The sequence below is a fragment of the Varanus komodoensis genome, unplaced genomic scaffold (genome assembly GCF_004798865.1).
Source record: "Varanus komodoensis strain SLA01 unplaced genomic scaffold, ASM479886v1 scaffold8, whole genome shotgun sequence".
NCBI lineage: Eukaryota > Metazoa > Chordata > Lepidosauria > Squamata > Varanidae > Varanus > Varanus komodoensis.
Genome location: NW_025336481.1, coordinates 1,711,622 through 1,735,572, shown reverse-complemented (window position 1 = coordinate 1,735,572; position 23,951 = coordinate 1,711,622).

The following is a 23,951-nucleotide window of genomic DNA, read 5'->3' as shown; positions in this document are numbered from 1 at the left end:
GCTACCCGGGGCTGTACCAGCGTCTTCCCATGTTGCCCCCGGTGGAAAGCCCGCGAACTACGTTGGATGCGTTGGAGAACGAATGCAACTCTATTTTCGCACACTGAGACTCGTTCCTTCTTTCACGTGGGGTCCTTCAGATGTTGCCCTGCATTGTCACCTTAAAGATGAACATATTTATTGCGCAAAAACTTTTGTACGTGGAAGGGGTGGGGGTGCTTTGGGGGTTAACCTTGGTGTCTTCCCCCTGCCCCTCAAGGTGCAGGACTGCTGGGGAAGATGGAACTTGTTGCTTGACCCAGCTGGGGAATGCTGGACTAGAATGCAAGATGGCTCTGAGCATACCAGCAATTCCGTGGCTTGTGTGGGAGGTCACGGTAGATAGGGGTGGGGACCTTCATCTGGCCCACCAAGCCTCCCCATCCAGCCTGGAGCGCCCTCTGCACTCCTGCCCACATCTGCCTCTGGGCCTGGGCCTTCAGGAGGAGGCAGGGAGAGAAGTCCCATTACCCGAGTCTCCAGTCGGAAATACGGGGACAGCAAGTCGAGGACATTCCCTTCTTACCTCCACCTGCACTTGCAGATTTATTTATTTACTTAAAACCTTTCTATACTGTCCCATCACAGAAGTCTCGGGACGGTTTACAACACCATTAATAAAATAGCATAAAAACAGAAATAAGAGTAGGAGTGGCACAGCATCCAATGTTAAGTATAAATCCACCAATTAAAACAAATTAGCAATTAAAATGTTGGGGGAATAAAAAGGATTTTGCCTGACGCCAAAAGCAAAGAAGCGTTGGTGCCAGGTGAACTTCCCTGGGAGCATGTCCCTGGGGGTGCAGGCACTGCTCACCCATTTGCTGGAGGGGGTCCCTGGGCCCCTCGGCTACCGAAGGGCCACTGGGCACTCCCTACCAGCGTGGCCCCTTCTGGCCAGAGAACAAGAGGCCATCGGGCGGTGCCCCCTCTCTCCTGGCCAGGAGGTGCCCTGCCGCAACGGAGGGAGGGCCCGGCTGTGCCTTGCCTTCCCCATCAGAGGATGCGCGGCTGCGCTGCAGCTCTGTCCCCGGGAGCTGCCCCAGGGGCCACCCCTCTGGCCCTTGCTCCCTGGCGCCCTCAAATGCACCTCTGGAGGTTTTCTGCAGTGCACGGTGCCTCCCACCGCGTGATGACCGATGGGCCCCTTTGGGGGAATAGCTTTGCTTGCCATTTTTTTAAATAGGTGACAGAATCCTGTGGGGGAGCCCTCTGCCCAGAAACCCCCCGCATGAAACAAAAGAAGCATAGTTCGATGAGAAGGCTTGGCGGGGCGCAGAAAACCAGGGAGAGGAAATGGAACAGAGGCCTGAACGCGGAATCTTGAGCAAGACCACTCCGTGGCTCAGCTCTTTGTCGCAGACGCCACTCGGGAGTCCTTGGAGGGGAAATTATACCTGCGCTCTTTGTGATTTCTGTTTCCCCACACATCCTGTCTCATCATCTTCCCCATCGCCGTCACTCCAGCCCACCTTTCTGCAAGCTGATGTCATGCTAGCTGGGGAGGATGTGGTTTGTAGTCCAACATGTCCGGAGGGCATCATGGGGAAGGCAGTCTGAATGCCATGCCTCTGGTTCCCTTGTTTCGTGACTTAATTTCTCCGACTGCTCCTAACGTATGAGGTGGGTTGTCCTCCAGCTGAGTCATTCCAGCTTTGGTTCAAGCTTTCAGTTTCGTAATGACCTGGCAGGTGTTTTCCTGGCAGGAAATCTGATCTTCAGCACTGGATTTCGACATCTGCGGCTTCCAAAGTTCTTTGCAGTAAGGCTGAAGCAGTGGAAGGGAAAAAAGGACTGAGAAGGCTTTTTATATTAGCTGTGATTAATTGGAGTTGTTGTCTGACCAAAGAAAATCAAGGCGATTAAAGGCCCATGTACGTGTTTAGTCAGATTCAGTCCTAAGTTCTGAGAGCTTTAGGATTACTTTTCTGTCCACACCTGCCTAAGTTTGGCCTCTAATGGTTTGGATTGGAGGCAAATAAGAAATCAAGTTTGCATTAACTTCAATGTGAATGAACAGTGATTTGGGAGAGAAAACGATTCTTCCTTGTTTTTCAATTATGCATGTACATGCTTTGTTCTTCTAGATATACAATAGGTCCATCTGGAAGCGCAAAATTTTCCTTGGGTGTAGTTTTGGTAAGTATATTGAATCGTTCAGTTGATTGATCAGTCAGGATCCTTTTTCAATTCATCGAAATATCTTTATTGACTTAATTTAAGTGATTTACCAGACAATCCAGATCTAGAGATGAGATGCAAAATGTAAAGGTGAAGCAGAAGAGAAGAGAAATGTCATTTAGTTAAATCCAAGGACATCCAGGGTCTAAAGGGACGAATCTGCCACCCAACAGGGCGGAGAGCTGTGGAGGTGGAGAGTGCAGGATCCTGACCCGGCAGCCAGGAAACGCAGTGGTGTTCCTGAGGAAAAGGCAGATCGCAGTGGTGCTGAGGTCCGCAACTGATCCTTCTGGAGTCTGCCATTGGAAACAAAGCTCTTGGCAAAACGCACACATCCTGCTGTTTGCTGGGAGGGTGGCACGGAGACAGTCCTTCTCAGGCGGCTGTTTCTGGTGGGTCGCTGCATGGCCTTCCCGGATGACCCCCTCCTTCCCCCTGGGGTGGCAAAGCTGGGCTTGGGATGTACAGTTTCAGACTGCAGGTGGGGAATTACGTAAGAGTATGCTTTTCCATACTCCTTAAATCCCGTGCCTGTAGAAAGGTAGTATGTCAGGGAGAAACCTGTCCTCTCTGACATGTTAGCTTTCTACATGCAGGGATGGTGCATTTCATCTTGCCATCCCCCAGTTGAGGGTGGAAGCTGGACAGGCCTGTTCACATCAGGAAGAACTAAGCTAGCGATCGAGGGGGATGGAATCCAGACCAGTGTGGAGGATTCCCACTTTGTCCAGTTCTGGGATTCTCAAAAATGATCGTCTCACCTAGAAGCTACCTGAACCTTAAGACCTTCCTTAGAAGCCCCTGCTTCAACTGGCCCTGAAGCCCGTTACCAACAGAGGCGGGGCCTTTTTGGTAGCCGCACCCCTCTTGTAGCACTCCCTTCCCAAAGAGCCTCGCCTGTTTGCCCCCGTGAGAGAACTTTTGATTTGCCCAGATGTTTGAAATGCTGGCTGGCTGGGCCGCCCAGTTTATCGTCCGCGCTTCAGTTGCAATCCCTTTTCAGAGACTGTAGTTTAAGACTGGATTTGGCTTGTGAGCCACCCAGAGCTTTTCTGGTACGGAGCAACCACGTAACTCGAGTAGGTAAATGAATAACCGGTGCAGCCTCACCCCAGAAACTGGCCCGAGATGCTGCACTCCACCTGGCAAAGGGGATGCACCTGTCAGCCTCTCAGGGGCTCTTGCGAGGGACCGTGCCAGAGCAAGAACTCGCCTTTGCATGCAGGAGGTGGTGCCCGGATCCCGGGAGAGCTGTTGCTGCCAGCCCGTGTCTGTAGTACTGGGCGAGAAGGAGCCCAAGGTTGACCCAGCAGGAAGCAACATGGTGTCTGTGTCAAGCGATCTACGCCATAAATCAAGCCCCGTCACCGTGTCCTTTGTCCTTTGCCAAAGTGCTTGGATTATCTCAGTGTTTCTAAGTGTGTCTTTTCACAGTTATAATGAAGGAGCAGGGCATATAGAAACATAGAAACACGGAAACAGAGTGAGTCAGAAGGGGCTTCCCAGGCCATCTAGTCTGACCCCTGGCTCCAACCAGCCCCTCTCACGACATGCCCACCGTATTCCCATTTCTCTTGCAGCCCTGCCCTCAGCAATTTGAGCGTTTCTTCTGCCATCCTCTAGGCCGTTCCTTTCTTTTTGCCACAGGAGTTCCTACATTTGCTTTCTTCCCCAGCATTGTCTCGGTCCCCATTTCCTCTGGCTCACAGTCAGCTGAGTTCAGCAATGCAAATCTGTCCTTTGCGTGGACTTTGAATTCCTTAGGAATGCTACTGAAGCTGTAATTTGGAGCTCTGCTTCTGCCAGTGATCCTTTTCAGCTCTACTCAGATTTTTGATAGGCAGAGTTCAATCTTATTTGTTTTCCATACTGACCACCTGCATGCGGTTATCAGATTGGTAGCCTAAACGCTGCATTTGCCATGAACAAGTTGTGAGCTTCACAGGATTCTGTGGCTCAGTCCAGCTGCCTCGTGTCTGACCCACAGCCCACAGTGCCCCACGGCGTTTGACTCGGCTTCGTTTCCTACTTCTCCACTCCACTCACAAGGGAGTATATCGTGTGCTATCAATTTCCTCTCAAAGGCCTGCATAAAAGTGTTTGATTTGTTCTTCCGCAGCATCTGTTGTTGGAGTGTAGACTTAAACGAGGTGGATGGGTTTTCCGAGAATTCTGACTGATACGATTCAGTCGGACGTCACACTGCGGCCCTTCCTGTCTGTGCCGCGTCTTACCTCACTGTTACAGCCACTCCGTTTCTTCTGGATGTGTCATTTCCAAAGTAAAACATGTTGTTTGTCTGACTAAGAATGTCCCACTCCAATCCACTTTAGCTACGTTCGGCAACGCTTCACCGTTCCCTTTCTTGCTTTCCGTTTCCCACTTCGCCTTGCGCTTCTCGCATTCCATGTTCCAGTTGCGCTTCTCACATTCCATGTTCCAATTGTATGTGTGGAGCAGCATCAGACGTTCACTTCCATCCATGCATGTCAGTCGCTAGACTTCCTTTCTGTCTTGATCTCGTTGCACCATTAGAGATGGTGCCTTCCAGCCTGGGAGTCCCACCCTCTGGCTCTAACTCTGCTTTCATTTTGTATTATTCCATCGTAGGATTTTCAAGGCGAGAAGATGCAGAAGCGGTTTCTCTTTGCCGCCCTCTGCCCAGAACGAACCCGAGTTGGCTTAAGTGTCCCTTGTGTTGCTTGTGCGCGATCCTGCGCCAGTGTTGCTGTCCAGTGGATGCCCCTCCGCGCTGCCTCCACAACTTGGGGCACTGCATTGAGCAGGCAGTTGGACTCGATGGCCTGATAGGCCTCTTCCGACTCTCCTCTTCCGATTCTATGAAACTTTCTTGGTACAGCTCTGATAAACTGAAAGAGAATAGTAATATTTTGGCATCTTTGGGGTAAAAAAGGGGGTTGTAAATGGTCTACTCCTTTGTTTAGCATTGTGTTCTTAGGTGTGATAATTGCGTGTTGGGTAATTATTCTGCATACACGTATTGGAGAACAGGAGCCATTGCAGCTTGTACGACAAGCCATGGGGGTTTCTTGCACAGGACGGTTGGGTGTGTGTGCCAGCATGTTACGTTTGCTCTCCAGAAACCACAGTAAGAAGCAATGGTTTGTTCCATGGTTTCCATGCATCACTGTAGTTTCTCCAGTCATCTGAACGCAGCATCGTGGTTTCCATGGTCTGGGTATGCAGCTACCACAGAGTCCCCTGGGAAGAGTGGCAGACCCAGGAGCTTCTCCAGACACCCAGCAGGGGCTTGAATTTCAGGCACACTGGCTGATGGGATACATGCTGACACTGGGAGGACCGAGCGAGAAGGATGCAACCCGGGCTAGTGTAGAAATCGCTTCATCATTTGGCAGACAACAAATGAGCGGCGTGGAAACCATGCAGGATAACCGGTGGTGGTTTTGTACCATTGCTGGCTTGTTGCGCTGTTTGAACCCTGTTCTGCCATTTCACCATGATACGTTTGGTCTTTAGAAACCAGGATAACAAACAACAGTTGTTCTATGGTTTCTCCATGCCACCACGGCTTGCCATATTGTCTGAACCAAGGATTGTGGTTCCCATGTTCCTGCTACCACAAAGCCCCTGGCAAGAGCAGCAACTGCAGACAAGGAGCCATGCACCTTGGAGTTGAATTTCAGGCACGGTGACTGACGGGATACACGCCGACAGCAGGAGGACTGAGAAGGAAGAATAGAAACCTCAATAAAGTAGGAACCACTTGATCATCTGTTGGATAGATCATGGTAAAAAAATGAACCATGGTAACTCTGCAGGGTTGCTTGTTGTTTTTCCACCATAAGGACTAGAAACTTGAGCTTAAAAGGAGAAAAACAAACCCACAGAAAGAGTCACCAGAAGAGAAGCTGCATTCCATACCCGGTAGAATCATAGCTTCTGAAAGGAGATCATTGGAGATAATCAGGTGCAAACCACTTTTCACTGCCAGCTGTTTGTTGCCACCTGCTGTCACAGCACTCCGGACAGACGGACATCCAGCGAAGGAAAGCCCAGCACCCATCAGGAGCGTGTGTTCCGCCACCAAAGAGCCCACCTTGCTTGGAAGTTTCCTTTAAAGTTTAACGGAAGCCTGCTTCCCTGAAAGCACCACAACCTGTGGCTTTCCAGCGGCCTCCTGGCTTTGGTCCCGACACAGCCAAGCTGGCGCGATAGCATTCGTTAATCAGTAACAAGCACCATCGCAAGAGAATCTCACTGAAGGTTTGCCCTGGAGGAGAACTCTTGCAGCAGCATCCCTCCCGCAGCCCTGCTGTGGAATAATGCCCCGTGCGGAGTTCCTTGTCGCTGGATCTCGCAGCTGTGTTCCCGGGGGGCCAAGTTGCCCCCCCCCCGGTGAGCGTCAGCACACCTTATGTAACGCCAGTGCTGCCATTCCCAGAAGTGCTGATGGAAGCATTCCTTCCAGCATTATCTCTCGCGCGTTCATGCCGTCGTCTTGCCAAGGTGTCACAAAGCTATACCCTGGGTGGCTTGACGAGTCAGCTTCGTTAGAAAGGCTTAATCGTGCCTGCCAGGGCAACCTCCGGCATGAACAGCGCCCTGCGTCAGCTGCAACGCACCCTTTGCTGAGGCTCAGCGGGCAGCGCGGGGCCAGCCAGGCAGAGCTGTCTGCAGCAGCGGTGCATTCTGGGAGGCAGGTCAAGCGGTTGGGTTACCAAGCCAGCATTTCGTTTTGGGGATGGGAAGGCCAAACGGCACACCGCTCCCTCCCTCCGGTCCACAAATGTTACACATTCCTGCACAATCCCTTTTGAGAAGAACTAAAGCTGCAAAGTGAGAGACTTCTACAAGCATGCCTTTGAGGAGAACTTCTTGGCAGATCGGCTCTGCGACAGGTGACATTCACCCATTTCCACCCCAAATTCGCTGCAACACACAGCCCAGCCCTCCACCAGCATTGGAGCACGCTTGTCACCATGATGGGCAATGTAGTCCGATGCCCCTAGAAGGTGCTGGGCTGGCGATTGCCACCACAACTTTTATGAAGATTTGCTGATCAACCAAACAGACGTCAGGAAAGCAAACCAGCCTGGGGAGAGGACAACGGAAACATCCCTTTGGCGTCTCAGGAGGCAGTCATGAAGTTAAACACATATTAGTAGTAGGAGAACTATTCATAATTTCCCTTTATATTTTATAGTATTATATTATGCATTCATTTCTTTGCCACCCAACGGCCAAAAGGAGCAAAATCAGAAATGCAAAATCCTTGCACGCAAGATGTTTAAAAAGCAGCTAAAACCAGTTCGATGCATGTGGAGGATGAGGGACCAGCCAAGGCAGGAAACTGCCTGGAAGGGCAGGGTGGGAGCCACTTCGCAGGAAAAGCGGCCGATAATGCTCTGTGCACGGTCCTGGATTCCCGCCCGGGGATGGTCTCTGACCACGCAGCCGCTTGCCTCTTCTCCCAGTGAAGCGTTGTCTGCATTGCATGGACAGTTGCTGGGGGGGGGGGGTGGCCCCACCCGCAAGATCCTGCAGCCCCTCCAAGTGTGAAGTCCGGGCACGGGTCTGGCCTTCCTCCTGGGCGCCCGCACTCACTAATCCAGGCAGGGGTTGCTGAAGAGGGAAGGGAAGCCCGCTGGATCGGACTGAAGGCTGCTTCCACTTTCCCAGGGCAGGGCACAGCTGCTCCCGTGTCCTGCTTGGCCGCGTCCTGTGGCCATCGGCTGGGCTGCGGTGGGAGCAGACGGCTGGGCTGGAGAGGCCACGAGGCACCAGGGCTCTTGGGCTGTCTGAATGCCTCGTACCTTATCCTCGTGGGCTTCAGGATGAGCTGGATGAACGCCAGCTTCTGTAGAGCTTGTGTTGGGAAAATTTGGATAAATCCTGTCTGGAAAGCATTACTTCTGTGTGCTTTTTTGCATTGTGGGATCAAATCCTGTCTTCCTTCTCAAAACCAAGCTGTCACTGTTTAAAATGGCATTCCCCTGCTCCTTTCTCTCACCTTTAGCTGTGGGCTACAGTAGACAGGCCATTCAGTCCAAATATACATTGTAAATAGTCATTGTTGGAATTCAGTTTACAAGGAAATATCTTTTGATAGCCCAGAGGCTCCATGTGCCCTGAGCAGTTCAGAATGTTAGATAAGAGTCTTGAGTTCATGCATAGTTTCAGTAGCTTGAATTTACATGTCTGAGCAGACCTGGAGATGGGTGCAAGCTACTGAACTAAAGTGTCAGTACAGGCAATTAGAAATATTGTAATCTCATTGTCTCTGTATGATTGACTGACATTTCTTTATCTGTTCTGTATGTGGTGACCTCAGAATCTTATTGTAATCTCTGCATCCTGTCATCAATTGCCCTGTACCTGTGTACCTATAAATGCCCTGTAATGGTATTGAAGCTGGGCAGCAGAGTTCACCTCTGCCTGCCCGGTAATGCAGCATGCATTATCGTGAGTACCGCGGGAACCTTGGGGTAAATACAATAAAGCCTCAGACGGTCTGGACGCTTGGTCTTTCCCACGCACCCGAGTTTTATTCCCTCTTCTCAGATTGAGATTCCGGGATTCTGGCACTTGAGATGCCTAATCTTGGAAGCTAAGCAGGGCCAGTTCCGGTTAGATTTGAATGGGAGACCAGGTCCTGCACTGAGCAGGGGGTCAGACCCACTGGCCTTCTAGGCCCCTTCCAACCGTGGGCTTCTGTTCTGCCTCACAGCCTAGTAGTCCTTCTGATTGCAGAGTTCGGGATCCTTTCCCCCTCCGTAATGCCTGAGGAAGGTTTCCTAACGAAAGCTACTGGGTCCCCTGGGGAAACACCGGAAAAGAGCAGCTGATAGCCAGGAGCAAGGAGCAAGGGGGCAGCCCCCCGGCTGTGCCGATGGCGGCCGAAAGGAGCCATTGTCCCAGCTGGGCCACTTCCGCGCTCCACACCGGGGTCCCCAAAGCGTGGGAGGAGGCTGAGCTGCACCCCGAGGCTTTCTCCGGAGAATCCGCGCTGGGCAGGCTGAGATGACCCAGTCCCTTCCTGCATCCAGGCTTCTGGCAGCTTCTGTTCGGACATCCTGGCCAAGGTCTCCGCAGAGGAAAGGGAAGGGCAGGGCTGCCGCTCCGATCACTGGGCCGGTTGCCCAGTGCAAACCGGGAGCCGACAAGGGGCAGGTCAGGGGCTCCTTTCAGGGAACGGGGTGCTGGGTCTCGGGGTTTGGATTTCAGGCTCCTGAGAGGCAACCCCCCAGCCAGGGTGGCCACCCCTGCGTGGCCAGAAAAGAGGACGCAGGTCTGCAACAACTCTGCATGTGCTCGTTTGCAGGCACGTTTACATGTGTGAGAACCCTTATTGTAGCCTGAACAGCAATTCAGCGTGTCCCTCCCCAGTGTGGACGGGACCCAGGAGTGCTCTGGAGGGCCTGTGTCCTTAGATAAGGCCAGACAGGGCAGCCCTCCAAGTAGAAAACGGTCTTCCACAGAGGTGGCCGTTCTCTGTGGAAGTGTCACAGGGCCGCCATCCCTGCAAGAGGCTGCCTCGGCCCACCGCGAGACGCCGCTGCGGTTAGCTCATCTCCCAGACTGCAAGAGGGACCAAGGTCTCCCTCCTGCCCACAAATCACAGAGCAACAGGAGCGGGGCGGGCTGAGGTCTTGGAGACGTGAACAAAGGCATTCTGCACATGCTCAGAGTAACCTGCTCCACCTTCGTATCGCTTCACGCAGGCCAGGGCCAAGACGCAGTGCTGCCAGGGATCCAGGGGCTCACCGTCCCGAGGCCTGGCCCCAGGGCATCGCATGCCGGGCCCAGTCTGCCAGGGGGAGCGGGCGTGGGTAACCGGCAGCGCCCTTCGCCACGGACCGGTTTTTGTGGGAAACGGGCCGTGCTCGGCACACCTGGGTGTGCTGTTGTGACCTGTGAAGTATCGCACTTGAAGCTGCAGTGAGAGAGGGGAGAAGAGTAACTAAGACAACTCTCGAAGAAGCAACTTTCACACTGGGAACCGGAGCAGAACTTTGGCAGGTGTGCTCCAAGCACAACAGTTTTGCCGTTGCTTCGCTATCCGTGTTTGGTCCAAAATCCAGGTGTGTTCAGTGGCATCTACTCCCGGGAAAGTGCGCTTAGGATCACGGCTCCTATCCAGCACGCTCCAGCTGAGAACCCAGACTGCACGTGCTCCGGCTGGGAGAACCAGAAAGAAGGCGGAAGCCGGCGAGGCAGATTTGGGAGCAGAAAACCCAGACCGTCTTCTCTGCGGGCTTCGGAGGGCTGCTGCGAGGCTCCAGGGCCCTTCGCAGAGAAAGCTCCTGGACGGCCTCGGACCGGGCCTCCTTCGCCCGCCTTGCAGTCCTACGGGTTCTCACGGGGGTCCTTTTCAGCCCTCTTACCTACAAAAGAGGCCCCAAGCCCGGCTCGGGGCCAACTTTCTCCTGGCAGCCCCCAGTGCGCTGGGCTCAGCTGCTGTCCTTTTAAAGTCTGAGCACCAGCTCCTCTGCCCTCCTTTTCTTGGAAAAGCAAGAACCCGGATCGGTGCCAGAGGTATGCGGGTTGCATCAGGAGCACTTGTGCGAGGAGCCAAGAGTGCTCTCTCAAACATCCGGAGGGCGTCTGCGTCGCAGCTCCCCTGCCCTGCCTTCCACGGGCTTCTGGCCAGCTGCAGGCACCGCTGTCGGGGGGCCGGGAGGGCTGCACCCGCTGCTGGCCCCCTGCTCCAGCAAGAGGCGGATCCGGCACAACAGAGACCCTCGTGGCTCCCTGGAAGAGAGCCAAGGCCCCCATCACTGGGCCAGAGGCAGGTGGGCAGCAGAGGCAACTGGGAAGACCCGGGGCATGGAACGGATCCGGCGCCTCCGCAGCGCCTCCTGAGCCCCCGGCCACTGGATTGCCCCCGGAGGCAACTTTTGGGGTGGGGTTAAAGCAGGCAAGGGGTCCGTTGCCTTCTTGGGATGTTCTCTTCGACCGCAGCGAGGCGTCCCTCCCCGGGGCCCTCCTTCCCACACAGTGCCACCCCACAGGCCGAGCTTTTGGCAGCCCCCCAAAGGGGAGAACAGGAAACTGCCTGCGCCAGCCGGCCGACCACGGCTCCCGCTTGCCCAGCTGGCTGGCCCCCAGACTCAGTGGAGAAGAGACCCCATGTCCTGTCGGTGGTGAACCGCGGCTTGCTCACCACGGTTTGGCGTCTCGGCTGGATTCGGACGACCCCCATCAGGTGCTCTTGGAAGAGCACGGTGCAGAGGAGGCTGGAGCGTTGGCTGTTCTGCCTGGGGCGTGACGGACGGACGGAGCAGGCCGGTCCACACCGTCGGAGCAGCCGTGGCCGCTCACCGGGAGCGACGGCGTGTGCCGCTGCACTTGCCGTTTGTGCAATCCTTGTGCAGCCATGGTTTACCACATTGTGTGAACCAGGGCACCACGGCTTGGAGGGTAAAACAACCCTCAGATTGTGCCCTCAGGGTTTTAGGCTGCAATCCTAAATAAATTTACGAGGTAGTGAGCCCCATTAAACATCACTTAATTCCAAGTAAACCTGCACACGGTTTTTCCACTAAAATTCTCTCTCCCTCCCTTAAAAAACACACCCTTTTAAAACTATCAAATTGATATCTGTTTTAAATTGTTATTTACCCAAGCAGACCTTTCATGGGATGAAAATCCGAACAAATTCAAACCAAATTCAAATTCATGATGTATGGAGGGAGGGATGCATCTGGTTGCCCCCCCAAAAACCAAGATTAACTCTGCCTGGGTTTCTCCTGGAACAGAAATTGGGAAGCTTGGGGGGCCTAGAAGATGTGCACTCCTCAGGGTGACCTCTGCAGAACCAGCGGCTGGGAAGGCGCAGGAGCAGAGGCCAGTGAGAGAGTTGGCAAGCTGAACCTCTGATAGCTTTCCCTTTTCTGAGCATCAGTCAGAACACATGGAAGCCCCACCGGAAGTGGATGAGCCGCCGCTGGGAGGCAGGGGTGGGGAATGCGCGGCACACGGCCCCCCAGGGTCTGGGCTGCGTCTGGATGCCTCCTCCCCGCTGCCAAAGGGAACCGGCTCCCTCTCCTCGCTCTCTCCCACACAGGCTGCCTCCGTTTCACCCCGGAGACCCGCAGGGCCTCCTGCTTTCCCACATGCCGGGGGTCAGCCACTTGGCCCGTGACACGGCCCTGCTGTTCTTCTTGGAGAAGCGCCACTCATCCCCGGAGGTGGGAACGCACGGCTCTTCCTGTCCAGTCTGGGAGCAGCAGAGCTCCAGGCGCCTGGGGATGCGAAGAGCAAGGATCCCACACCTGGAGAGGAGAGGAGAGGAGAGGAGAGGAGAGGAGAGGAGAGGAGAGGAGAGGAGCTACTCTGGGCTTGAATCCTCCATGGTTTTGCATGTCGACTGAACCCAGACAACATGCTAAGCCGTGGTCAAGCCAAACAGGGAGGCGGGAGGCGTGAGCGTGGCTGCAGCCCTCTTCCCACGGCTGCCCCGCACACCCGGCATCTTCCCGTCTGGTTTTGGCCACGTGGACCGAATGCCAGGGAAGGGGAGGGGACAAGGCTGGGGGCCTGTGAAACTGGGGAACTCCATAGAACCAGACCCTATCCCTCCCCCCCATCACATGTATTTCTCCCCCATAACCTCAAAGAGGGGCCAACCGGTGCGATTATTCCACCCCTGCTGCCAAGGGGTGTGGTGGGAACCTGCCCATTGGAGTCCCAGCTGTGAGGTCTTAGGAACATGCAGCTGCAGTGCCCAAGAATCCAGATGATGTCAGGAAGCCACAGGATCATGCCCGTCTGATCCTAAGGGATGTACTACCAGGAGCGCCAACCCCAGTGCTTTGGGATTCCGATATCAGCAGGCTGTACTTTGAAAAATGCCTGTTTTCTGGTCTTCTGACCTCGTAGCACCTGCACCCCTCCTTCTGAAACTTGGCAGGTTCTGTGCCTGGACACACCTGTACAACCAAGGCCAATTCCAAGCGAATCGTCCACCCAAACGGAGGGCAGGGAGGGCGAAGGAAACACCTACAGATTTACCCTCAGCTGCTGGAAGCTGAAGTGCAGGTGCGTGTTACTGGGCTGATGCTCAGCTTGTGGGTCCCCACAGGCACCCAGCTGGCCAGCACGGGAAAAGCACGTGCACAGGACTGACTGGGCTAGGCAGCCCTGATCCCGCCTGGCTCTGCTCAGATTTGATGCTCGGAGAGCCCTGGATGCCTCACTGATGACTCTCTCCTACTGGCCTGCATGACTGGAGCGACTTTTGAAGCTCCCTTCCTGTTAGAACATCATGATTCCAGTTTTATGGGATCAGACCAATGGGTGCTCCATCTGAAACATGAATCTGAAATGTGAGATTCAATTCCTTGTTGTTTTTTTGTTTTTGTTTTTTTAAGGTTCTTTATTTAAATACAAATTATCCGGATGAAACTTTTAAAGGAATCCATCGATGCTGTTGTCCTAATTTCTCCTTTCCTGTGGGAAAATCCGGTGTTGACGAACGTTGTTTCTTCCTCCCTTTCTACCCCCTCTGCTCTGTCTAAACATCCCCAGCATGGGGCAAACAGTGCTGAGTTCGGCCCCTCCAGCGGCCCGAGGCAAAAGAGATTCAGCAGGCCGACTCCACTTTTAACTCGCGATGGGTGAGCTCATCCTCTGAGAGTCTGGTCTTTCCCTGGAAGCTCACCAGGTCAACCGTGCAAGCCTGGACGAGAGGTCTTCCGTAAGAGACCCCATTCTGTGAAGATCTAAGGACATCTTGGGGGTCCTCATCTGGGATCACATGACCTCCGTGATGTCATGCATCGAGCCACATTCCTGGTTGGCTGTCTGCGTGTGTGGCCCGTCTACCTGTTCAGGTGTTTCCTCGCCAGCCACTCGTCCATGGCGGAGAGGGGATGTGCTCCTGCAGTCTTTCTACACAGCCAGACCTCCAGCCAGATTCTGTGGCTGACACCCAGGATCATTTAAATCAGGGCTTCCCAACCTGGGTGCCCACACTCCCTTGGGGTGCAAGATGGCAGCTTGAGGGGTGCGACACAGAGGAAGGCTGCACCACAATTCGCCAAGAATTATCCCAATAATAAAATTATTTATTATCATGTTGCTTGCATTTGGATTCAGTTCTCTTTTGTCAATCAAGACAAAATCTAGGGATTGCCTCAATACACAGGTAGTGTCAGATCGCAATCAGCAAGAAGTTCCACATTTTAACAAAATCATGAATGAGATGCAGGAACAAAGAAATTGTTGCTTTTTACGTTCACAACTGGGATTGACGTTACTGTTTACAATTTTTTCTAATTGCTCAATTTATATTTGAATGTTATGCACTGTGTTAAAAGCTTATTTTGTCAGTTCAATCTGTTCACCTGCAGTACTATGTGGTTTAATTTGTAGTTCAAAAATTAGAAGTCTGACTTCTTCATCATCAAATGTGATATTGCTTTTGTAGGGGGTGCAAACATCAATCAAAGCTCTGGTTTGAAGATGAGACCAACTCAGAGCATGCGCAAACACCGCATTGTCTGGATGCCAAGACCTGCAGATGTTCCAAAACTGGCAATCCGTTCCAAATGCAGGGGAGAGTTTGTAAAACATCAACCCAGGCTCACCACAAGAGCGAAGGGTATGAAAGGACAAGCTTTGACCCACAGGCGAATTGCCAAGTGGGGCAACTTTGCTGCCATTTCAGAGAAGAGAATGTTTTGGCAAGTGTGCCTCGGCATGGGAAGAAACCATGCTGTCATTTCCGTTGGTGGCACAAAGGCTTGGCCGTCGTTTGCACGGTCCACTCCCAAGGTGGAGGGATCCAGCTGGCTTCCAGCATGCTAGGTTCTCTGGGAAACTTCCCGCTGATCATGTTTGCTCATCCTTTTGATGCCACCATTGATTTTGGCACAGGGCAAGGACCCCGGCTGTGCGCTGGCACATTCCCAAGGGGCAGGAGTCTGCTTTGCCTGGAAGCCACAGGTGCGAGCTGCAAGAGAGGCCACTCCCAGGACCGGGGGGTGCCGGGGGAGGCCCGGGGACCGTACGGCGCCACTGGGTCCAGGTCACTTGGGGGCACCTTGCAAGAGGCTGGCACCACACGGCAGGCGAAGACAGACGGATGCTAATCCGTACCAGGCATGCCAGCCCTTCTCCAACCTGCTGCTCTCCAGGGGTGGTACACTTATAACGCTTGTGTGGCGAGCTGGGGATCTCTGGGACCTTTAGTCCAAATTCGTAGGGCACCAAGCCACAAATTGTGCACCGACCTCTATGGAGCCCAGGCCACTGCTGGTGTGTGCACAAGGAAAATGTGGGTAGGCCTGGAGGAACTCCAGGGTTCAAAGAAGTGCGAAAGCTCTTGAAGGAGAGGAAACTCTTAAACCCAAAGATCTCTGAGGATGTACTGTGGCCACTGAATGCTGAAGTGTCTGTTGGTGGGGAGGCCAGAAACCAGGAGGGAAGGTGGACTGGGATGCAGGATCCTGGCTGGGAACATTCCACGCTACGGAACTGTGTCACGGGGCGCTTTTGCACGCCAAGAGGCCGTGCAAAACGCGACCCATGCAAAAAAAAAAAACTTGTCCCTCTGCCAGGCCTTGGTGAAGGGCTCCCCCTGGTGGAGATGTGCAGGAAAGCGCCTTCTCGGAATATTTGTGCCAAGCAGCAAATGGGCTTGTACCTTTTGCGTTAAACATGCCTGTACCTCAAGCAGGGAGTGCCTTTAAGCACGTGCAGAGTGCCTTCTCTTCCACTTCCTCCCCCAGCAGCAGGGCTGTGTACATGTATGCACTTGTTTAAGGATCTAGAATCAAAACCCTTTTGCTTTTCCTGGTGCTGCTGTTCACGACGCTTAGGCCAGGGTGCCTCTGAGCACATGCAGATTCCCTTCCCAATGGCTACCAGCTTTTAGGGCAGTTTTTTAGGAAAATACCTGCATTTTACAGGTAGCAGGCAAAGACCACTGTCTGTTCCCCAGTTTTTCTTGACTTCCATTCTGACAAAGGGTGACAAGACTGATCTTGCGTGCAGCTGGCAAGTCAGGAGAAAGAGGGCGGCCAGACTCGCTGGGCAGGAGCAAGGAGACAGTCCAGCCCATTCGGAGAACCGAGGCCTGGGGAAGGTGGGCCACCTCAAACAAGCGTGGCAGTGGGACGGCGCGTGCACCTTCTCAAAGCTTGCGCTGGGGAATTGCTGCGTGGATTAACGCCCTCGGTGCGCATACTTCGTAAGCTGCTTTCAGCGCTGTTTGGAAATTCCCAGTATTGAAATAACGGGCGGAAGAAGGACTCTGGTCCTGAGTTTCTTTCTGCAGCATCAAAATGTGGGCTCTTGCTCGTCTCTTGCTCCCTCCTGCCCTCGCGGTCTCTCTGCGTGCTTGCAGTGTGGATGGTTTAAACAGACAGTTTTGATATAACGAGTTTAGATGAGGAGAGGCCATGGCAGGGGCAGAAAAGTTGGGCCATCGCCTTTCATTGTTGTGTGCTTGAGTGCCTGAGGGTTCATGGGGTCCAACTCCCACCCCCCACCCCACCCCCTTCAGAGTTGTGCAATTCTTTTGCAGTCACATCATGGAAAGAAAGAGCCTGAAGCTCTGGGACACCTCGCAAGGGCAGGTGGTGCCATCAAGATTCCCTGGCAGCCATGCGGCACCTATTGAATCCCGATTTGGATTTCACTTGTGTTGCTGATCTTGGGAAAATGCAGCTAAATCCTGGCAGAAAAGGGTTGCTTTGTGCTATAAAATGCCCGCACCCCTTTCTCAGGAAGCGCCCAGAAATCCCAAGCCAGGTCACTGCTGGCATTTGCTGCTGCTGGAAGAAGTGGGACCTGATGGCTTCCCCAGGGAGCTGCCGGGGCGGCTGTTTCGCTGCTCAGGAAGAACTGGTCAGGCTGCCAGGTTAATGCAATCACCCTCATTTGCACGCCAAGACTCACAATAATCCCCTGATCATTAAGTTAATCTCCTGCAATCAAATGCCATTGTGTTGAGCCCCCTCTGCAGACCCCTCACTTCTTCTGACTGTGCTCCCCTTATTTCGTCATCAACTGCCCAGCTGCTGGGCCCACGTGGCTCAGAATCTATAAAACACTCTGTGTATGCTCTAAAAGCTTGTAGTTGGCAGTGGAGACTGCGACCTGAGATCATGCTGTCGTAAGTCCCTGCAGGGGGTCCTGGCTGTTCTATTAATAAATTCTGGAGGCTCAAGAAAATCCAACCTTCCCTACGAACCATTTCATTTCATTTCATTTCATTTCATTTGTTCTCGCTATTGATACTGAGTCTCCATCACTTAATACCTGATGGAGGAGCGCTGAAGGAGCGCTTACATCCATATATGCCCAGCCGCCCCCTGAGATCAGCGGGAGAGGCCCTCCTCCGGGAGCCCTCAGTGAAGGAAATTAGGAGTGTAGGTACTCGGAGGAGGGCTTTTTCTGCGGTGGCACCCAATCTATGGAATGTGCTCCCCAGAGAGGTCCGCCTGGCGCCGTTGTTAGTTGTTTTTCGGCGCCAGGTGAAGACCTTTTTATTTAAGCAGCATTTTAAATGTTAATACTATTGAATTTTATTTGGCCAGGGCGGCTTATTTTATTCTAATGTATATATTTTAATTGTTATTGTCTTAATTTATTGTGTCTTTTATTCTATGCTGTGAGCCGCCCCGAGGCTTCAGCAAGGGGCGGCATAGAAATGTTTTAATAAATAAATAAAATAATACAGGTCCAGGAAGCAGAAACGGAGTCGCCCAGTGATGGCTGTGCTTGTGTTTCTCCGGCTGAGGAGAGAAGCACGTGGGAGCCAGTGGGAGGGGGAGCGCGCCCCTGGGCTGGCACGCTGGGTGCCCTGGAGGGCTGTCCAGCTGGCGGGAATTCAACTGGTGCAGACGTGGCGCACACAGAGATGAGTCAGGTGGTGTCGGCTGAATTTCCAGCAGCCCACCAGCTGGCACAGGCCCAGAGCTTCTGCCCGCGGGACTGGTACCAAATGCACACATTACAGGAAACTCTAAAGCTGAAGCAAGTCGGGGGCCAGAGAACTGCCATTCCGTGCCAATTTATTAAGGGCTTCAACAGCACAGTGACCATGGCGGAGCTGGGAAGAGTTTGGCCTCTCCGTTGGAAAGTCCCTGCTTCAAATTCGGTAGCCCAGCTTGTCTTGGCCTCTGCACCACATCTGGGGATGAGGCTAACACTGGCCTACCTTCCAGGATCGTTGTGGAACTCGCTAGACAGATCATACATGCAAAAACTCTTCAAAGATGAAATGGCTCTGCGTCACCCTTCTCCTGCCTGGCATTCCCCTGCTGTGTTAGACTATACCACCCATCCTTCCAAGCTAGTTGGCCATGCTAGCAGGGAATAATGGGAATTGCAGTCCATCACATGGGGGGGGGCATCAGGTTGAAAAGCTTCCTCTATATTAATGACGAGCACTTTTATTCAATGTGCCTTCAGACATCCAAATGGCAACTAGCCCAGTCCAAATATTTCAGGAATGTCTCTCAGCTGTTCTCCTCTGTGTCTTCCTCTTCTTGGTGATGGGATGCAAATTTCCTCCACTGCCCTGCCTGGCTGCACTCCTCATGTCCATGTCCATGTCCAAGGACTCTCTGTGGTGGTAAGGCAACACAGGCAGGATAGAGCCTCCATGATCCGAAGCAGTCTACCAGCACGGATCACGCCACAGCAGGCGGCTCCACGTCTGCACGGCCCGTCCAGAGAAAGAGGGTGCTGCTGGCCCGTCTCCCCTGCCCTCTTGCTCGCTCGAGAGGCAGGGGGCACCACTGGCACGTCTTGGCCGGAGCACGAGGCAGGGAACAGGGGAGAGGGGCGGCAAGTCGGGGGCTCTTTCCGCGGGCCCTGCCGGGCAGCGGGGCTTCAGCAAGGGCCTGCCCTCGCCTTCGTTCGGCACCGGCCCTGACAAAGGAGCGGAACGCACAGGCGTTGCCTCAGAGCGCTGCGCCCGTGCATCATGGCGCTCCCTTGGGTTGGATGAGCTGCGCCCACGCGGCCCTGAAGGGCACAGGCGCTGCAGTGGCGATGCAGCCCCACTGTCCAGGGGGGTCCTCCTGCAAAGCGGGGTTCAGTCGCTTGCCCTCCGCCTCCGCCTCGGCTTGTTTGCTCGTCCTGCGCAGCCCAGAGGAGAGGGCGCGCAGGAGCAGGAGCAGGAGCGCCCCGGCGAGCACACACCGCACCAGGCCCACTGCCTGGCAAATCCTCAGGGCACGGTTGTGCTCCACAGCCTGCTGGTCGAGCGCCATGAACTCCGCCACCCCAATTCCTTCCAGCTTCATGGGCAGGACGTATCCCGTAGCCAGAGCCGCGGCCCCGATGAGCAGCAGCAGCAGCATCCCAGCACAGACGGTCACCTTGGAAGAAAACGGCAGAATGGGAGCAAACCTGGCCTGGCTATGCATTTCAGCACACATTGATGTCGAACAATTAACTCCAATGTACTTTGCATGAAGCCATGGAAGCGCCAAGAAGGGAAGGGAAGCGAGAGCGCGGACATCAGAGATGTTTCGGGAAAATGGCAATCTGATATTCTCAGAACAAAAGACTCTTTGAACGAGGGCATGCATCTTTGGGCTTCCTTAGGAAGGCTAAGCCCCAGCGGATGTGGTGGGACTCACACCTGAGGAAGAGTGCCCAGGCTGCGGTGTCAGGGGAATTTGTTTCCAAGGAGGCACAGCTCCAGGACTGGCCTGTCAGGAAAACACTACCAGTGGGGCTGAGCAAGGATGGAGGCAGGGCATCTCTGCCCCTCTCTAGCAGCCTGCTGGACACCTTCACCTGTTCATTAAATCCCTACCTGTCCTTGTTCCCTTTTCAGCACTAGCACATGGCACATGTGGCAAGATCAGGGGAAAAGAGGTGCCACTGGGAACGTGTAGAATGCTCCCCCCACACCGTAGGAGCCGGACGCATCCAATGAGCACCAGAGGTTGCGGGGAAGGCTCCCAGCTTAGGGCTAACGCCTGCCTGTGTTAACCGCAATTCTTGGGGGTACCCTGTGCAGCTTTAGACAGAATAATGTCCCAGAATCCCCCATCCCACTGGCTGGGCAAAGGCGGGAGCTGTAGCGCCGTTTCTGTCTCAACGTGCACAGGACTGCGCTCCTTCCGGCCCGTTCTCTCATCCTTCTCCTGGACCCACATCACGCAGCTAAAGCCTCAGGGCGGCTTATTTTATATTGTATGTTTATATTTTATTCTAATGTTTATATTTTTAATTTATGATTAAGATTATTTAACTTATTGTTGTAAGCCGCCCCGAGGCTTCGGCGAATGGGGCGGCATAAAAATGTTTTAATAAATAAAATAAATAAAAATATGCTCGTGGTCTCTGGACCTGCCGGAGGTGCATCTGGTGGGCTGAGCTTCTTGGCCTGGCAGGAGGGAGGCGGAGGCAGGAGCAGCATGAGCTGTGTTAGAGGGCGATGAGGCCAGAGACCCGGTTGGCTCTGGAGGGCAGCAGGAGTCCCTGGGATCTGGGGCACGGTCCACGGGGCGAGCGGCCAGGCGCTGGTCTGAGCAGCTGCATCAGGGCACCTCACGATCCAAGAGGCACCAGGGATGCCGGAGGACCCCTGCCAAGCGGGGTCCCGATGCTGCTGGGTGCAGGGCACTCTTGTATGGATCGCCCCAGGCAAGTTGCGCCCGCTGCCACGGAGACTGGCAGGCGGTGAACAGGCAGGCGTGCAGCAAGGGCCGGACTTGGGAGCTGAGCTCCAGGGCCTCATAGCCCAGGGCTCTGGCGGGCCAGCGGGGGGGTGCCGGAAGCCCACGGCCCACAGCCGGCCCCGGGGTCACCAGGGACACGCGGAAGCCAGCCCAGGGTGATTCTGACCAGGGCAGGCTCGTTGCTTTCTTATTATTTAAAAAAAAAAAACATTTTACAGTTATGTGCATGGCTGCAGGTCCTCAGCTCCCCACATCTCTGTCCTTAAGAATAGTTACTTATTTCCGAAATAATTGCCTTATTTCCAAGACACTGCATTGTGCATCAGGGCTGTAGAATCAAAGTCTATTTTATTCCTGCAGCTGCTGTGATTTACGTGAGTTTAAAATGAGAAACTCTCCATGCTCAAAGTATGTCTTCTTGTCAACGCAAAGGCGTTTCCCCTGTCCTGGATCGGGAAGGTACAACTAGCTGTAAAGCGAAGAAAGGCTGGGAACGGGCGGCAGAAGGGAGGCACCGGCGGTCACTGGAAAAGCGGCGCAACTACAGCTTCCTGCTTCAGACTGTAAGTCCGGGGTCTCAAAGGATCGAGCCGCACCCCTGGACGGGATGTCTGGAGCGGGGACTCCATCTGGGAAGCAGCGAGAGGCTCCGGCACTGGCCTGCAGGTGGCGCCAGACTCCTCCTAGACACAGGCAGGACCTGCTGACCTTGGGCTGCTCTCGGTGCAATTGGGGGGGGGGGGGCTTGCCTTGCGCCTGCCCTGCCCGAGGACTGTCCCGGCCTCGCATCTGCCCTGGACGCCGATCGCCTCCTCCCCTTTAGCGCTGCCGATGGAGGTCAGGACTGCCCCAGTGGATCAGACTGGGAGCTCTCCAGTTCAGCAGCCCATCCGCATAGCAGCCCACCAGACACGCCCATGCGAGACAGGAGTGCAAAGGCACCCTCCCACCCATGTTCCCCAGCAACTGGTGCATTAAGGCATAGGGCCTCTGTCGCTGGAGGAAGCACACGGCCCGCAGGACCAGTCGGCATGGCGACTGTCTCTGTCATGGATTTGCCGGGCCCCTTTTTAAAAGCCGGTGGCCATCCTGTCCACCTTGAGGAAGCGCCTTCCACAGTTTTAACTCTGCACGGTGCGCAGAAGCCCTTCCTTGGATCTGTCCTGTGTCTCCCACCCGCCCACTTCCTGGGGTGGCCCCGTGGGGTGCTGGGACTGCGGGAGAGGACTGCTCCACCCTCTCCGCGCCAGCCGTGATTCCATGGACCCCTCAAGTCCCCTCTTCTCCGTCCTGCAGCTGCTCCAAACTTTCCTCAGAGGGGAGTTGCTGCAATCCCCGAGCCTTGGCGCTGCCCTTCTCTGCCGTTTTCCAACTCGGCTCAGGAAAATGCACCCTGGCAGAAGTTTCTCGTGGGACCAGACCAGGGATGCGCTGGCGTTCAAGCAGCGGTCTGGGTCACGTACCCAGCAGACGCTCTGGGACACGTACCGACGACGAACACGGCCATCTGGCCCCGCGCAATGCCTCCCAGGCTCGGCAAGGGTCCAGCCCTGGCTTTTTGCAACACAGGATCAGCAGGCCATCGGCCTCCCCTACCCAGGGGCCCTGCAGATCCGTTGGATTACAGTTCCCACCATCCTCAGCCAACATGGCCCAAAGGAGACAGTCCTCCCATGGCTTGTCCCTTTGCCTGCAGGTGCTCTTTGGGGACCGTGGCTTCTTGTTTCTCTCCGTTCCCCTTTTAAGCCGTCCAAGCCAGGCTCCCCCAGCCTGGCAGAGGTCTCAGACTGCAGTTCCCATCGTTCCCAACCAGCGAGGCCCCACGATCCCAATGACCGCTCCTGGTCCTGGGGCAGGCACCACGAGGCCGAAGCACCTGGGCACCGCCGTGCACAGGAACAGGGGGGTTGTTCGCCACCCGCTCCAATTTCCGAGTCTCCTCTGGGCTGAACTGCACGGCTTCTCCTAGACATGGTGCACCAGCTCGGGGGGAGGGGGGTTGGAAGGGACCCACCCCGCAGGGGCACCTGAATGGCCGGAGCGAGCCTGCCCTCCTGCGTCCTCCTTGGCACCTGGGGACCAGCCAGCCGTGATGAGCATCTGCCTCCCGGACTTCCCCCCAGGCCACAGACACCTGCGGCTACCTGTCTCCACCTCCACAGGGAACACTGCCACAGCCCTGGGGGGGCACAGACCAAAGCCAGACTTTCCAGAAGGACTGCGATCCTGGGCACACCTGTTTAATCTCTCTCTCTCTCTCTGTGTTTCTATCTGGTCCATTTTCCCTGTAAGGTACCCAGGTGGCTGACAAAATCCCTCTCCATTTCTTCCCCACAACACCCCTGTGAGGTAGGCTGGACTGAGAGTGAGTGGATGACTGGCCCGAAGTCACCCAGTGGGCTCCATGGCCGAGTGGGGACTGGAACCCGGATTTCCCTTGTTCCAGTTCAGTGCTTTGAAACACTGCATCGCATTTCACCATGAGAAACCCGCAGTGGCACTACATGGACCCAATCCTTGCCTGGGGTTCCCTGTTGTGGCGAACAAAGATTGGAGGAAGGCTGGAGAGAGAAAAACACCATCTTCCAGGGGGTCTGGCCTTCAGAACACCAACATACTTTGCACATGCTCAGGGGAACATCTTCATTAGCCTGTTTGGAGAGAGAAAAAATCCCCCCGAGAAGGGAAAGGCACTTGTATTAATGCGGCCTAAAATAGCCTTTTCCTTTGCAGCCACGTCACGTGGTTCATCACGTGGTTGACTCTACTCAGCTTGTGACCTGCAACAAACGAAAGATCCTTCGCACTGGCAGAATCGTTGAGCCAAGCATCCCCCCTGTAATGGCGCGCCTGGTTCCTTTTTCCTCGGTGCAGAACTCAGCCCAGCATGTCAGAAAGCCCAAGGAAGCGGCCGAGTGCGGCCCGGGGGGGTGCCTTCCTCACCACCCCACCTTCCAGATGACGGAGGCCCAGCCGCTCGGGGCAGGAGCAGCCCGGGGCTCGCCGAGCTGCTCAGCCAGGCCGGTGCCAGCGCAGTCCTCGTCGCAAAGGTGCAGCCGAGAGCACACGCCGTACCTACCGCTTGCCTCGCTCCACGCT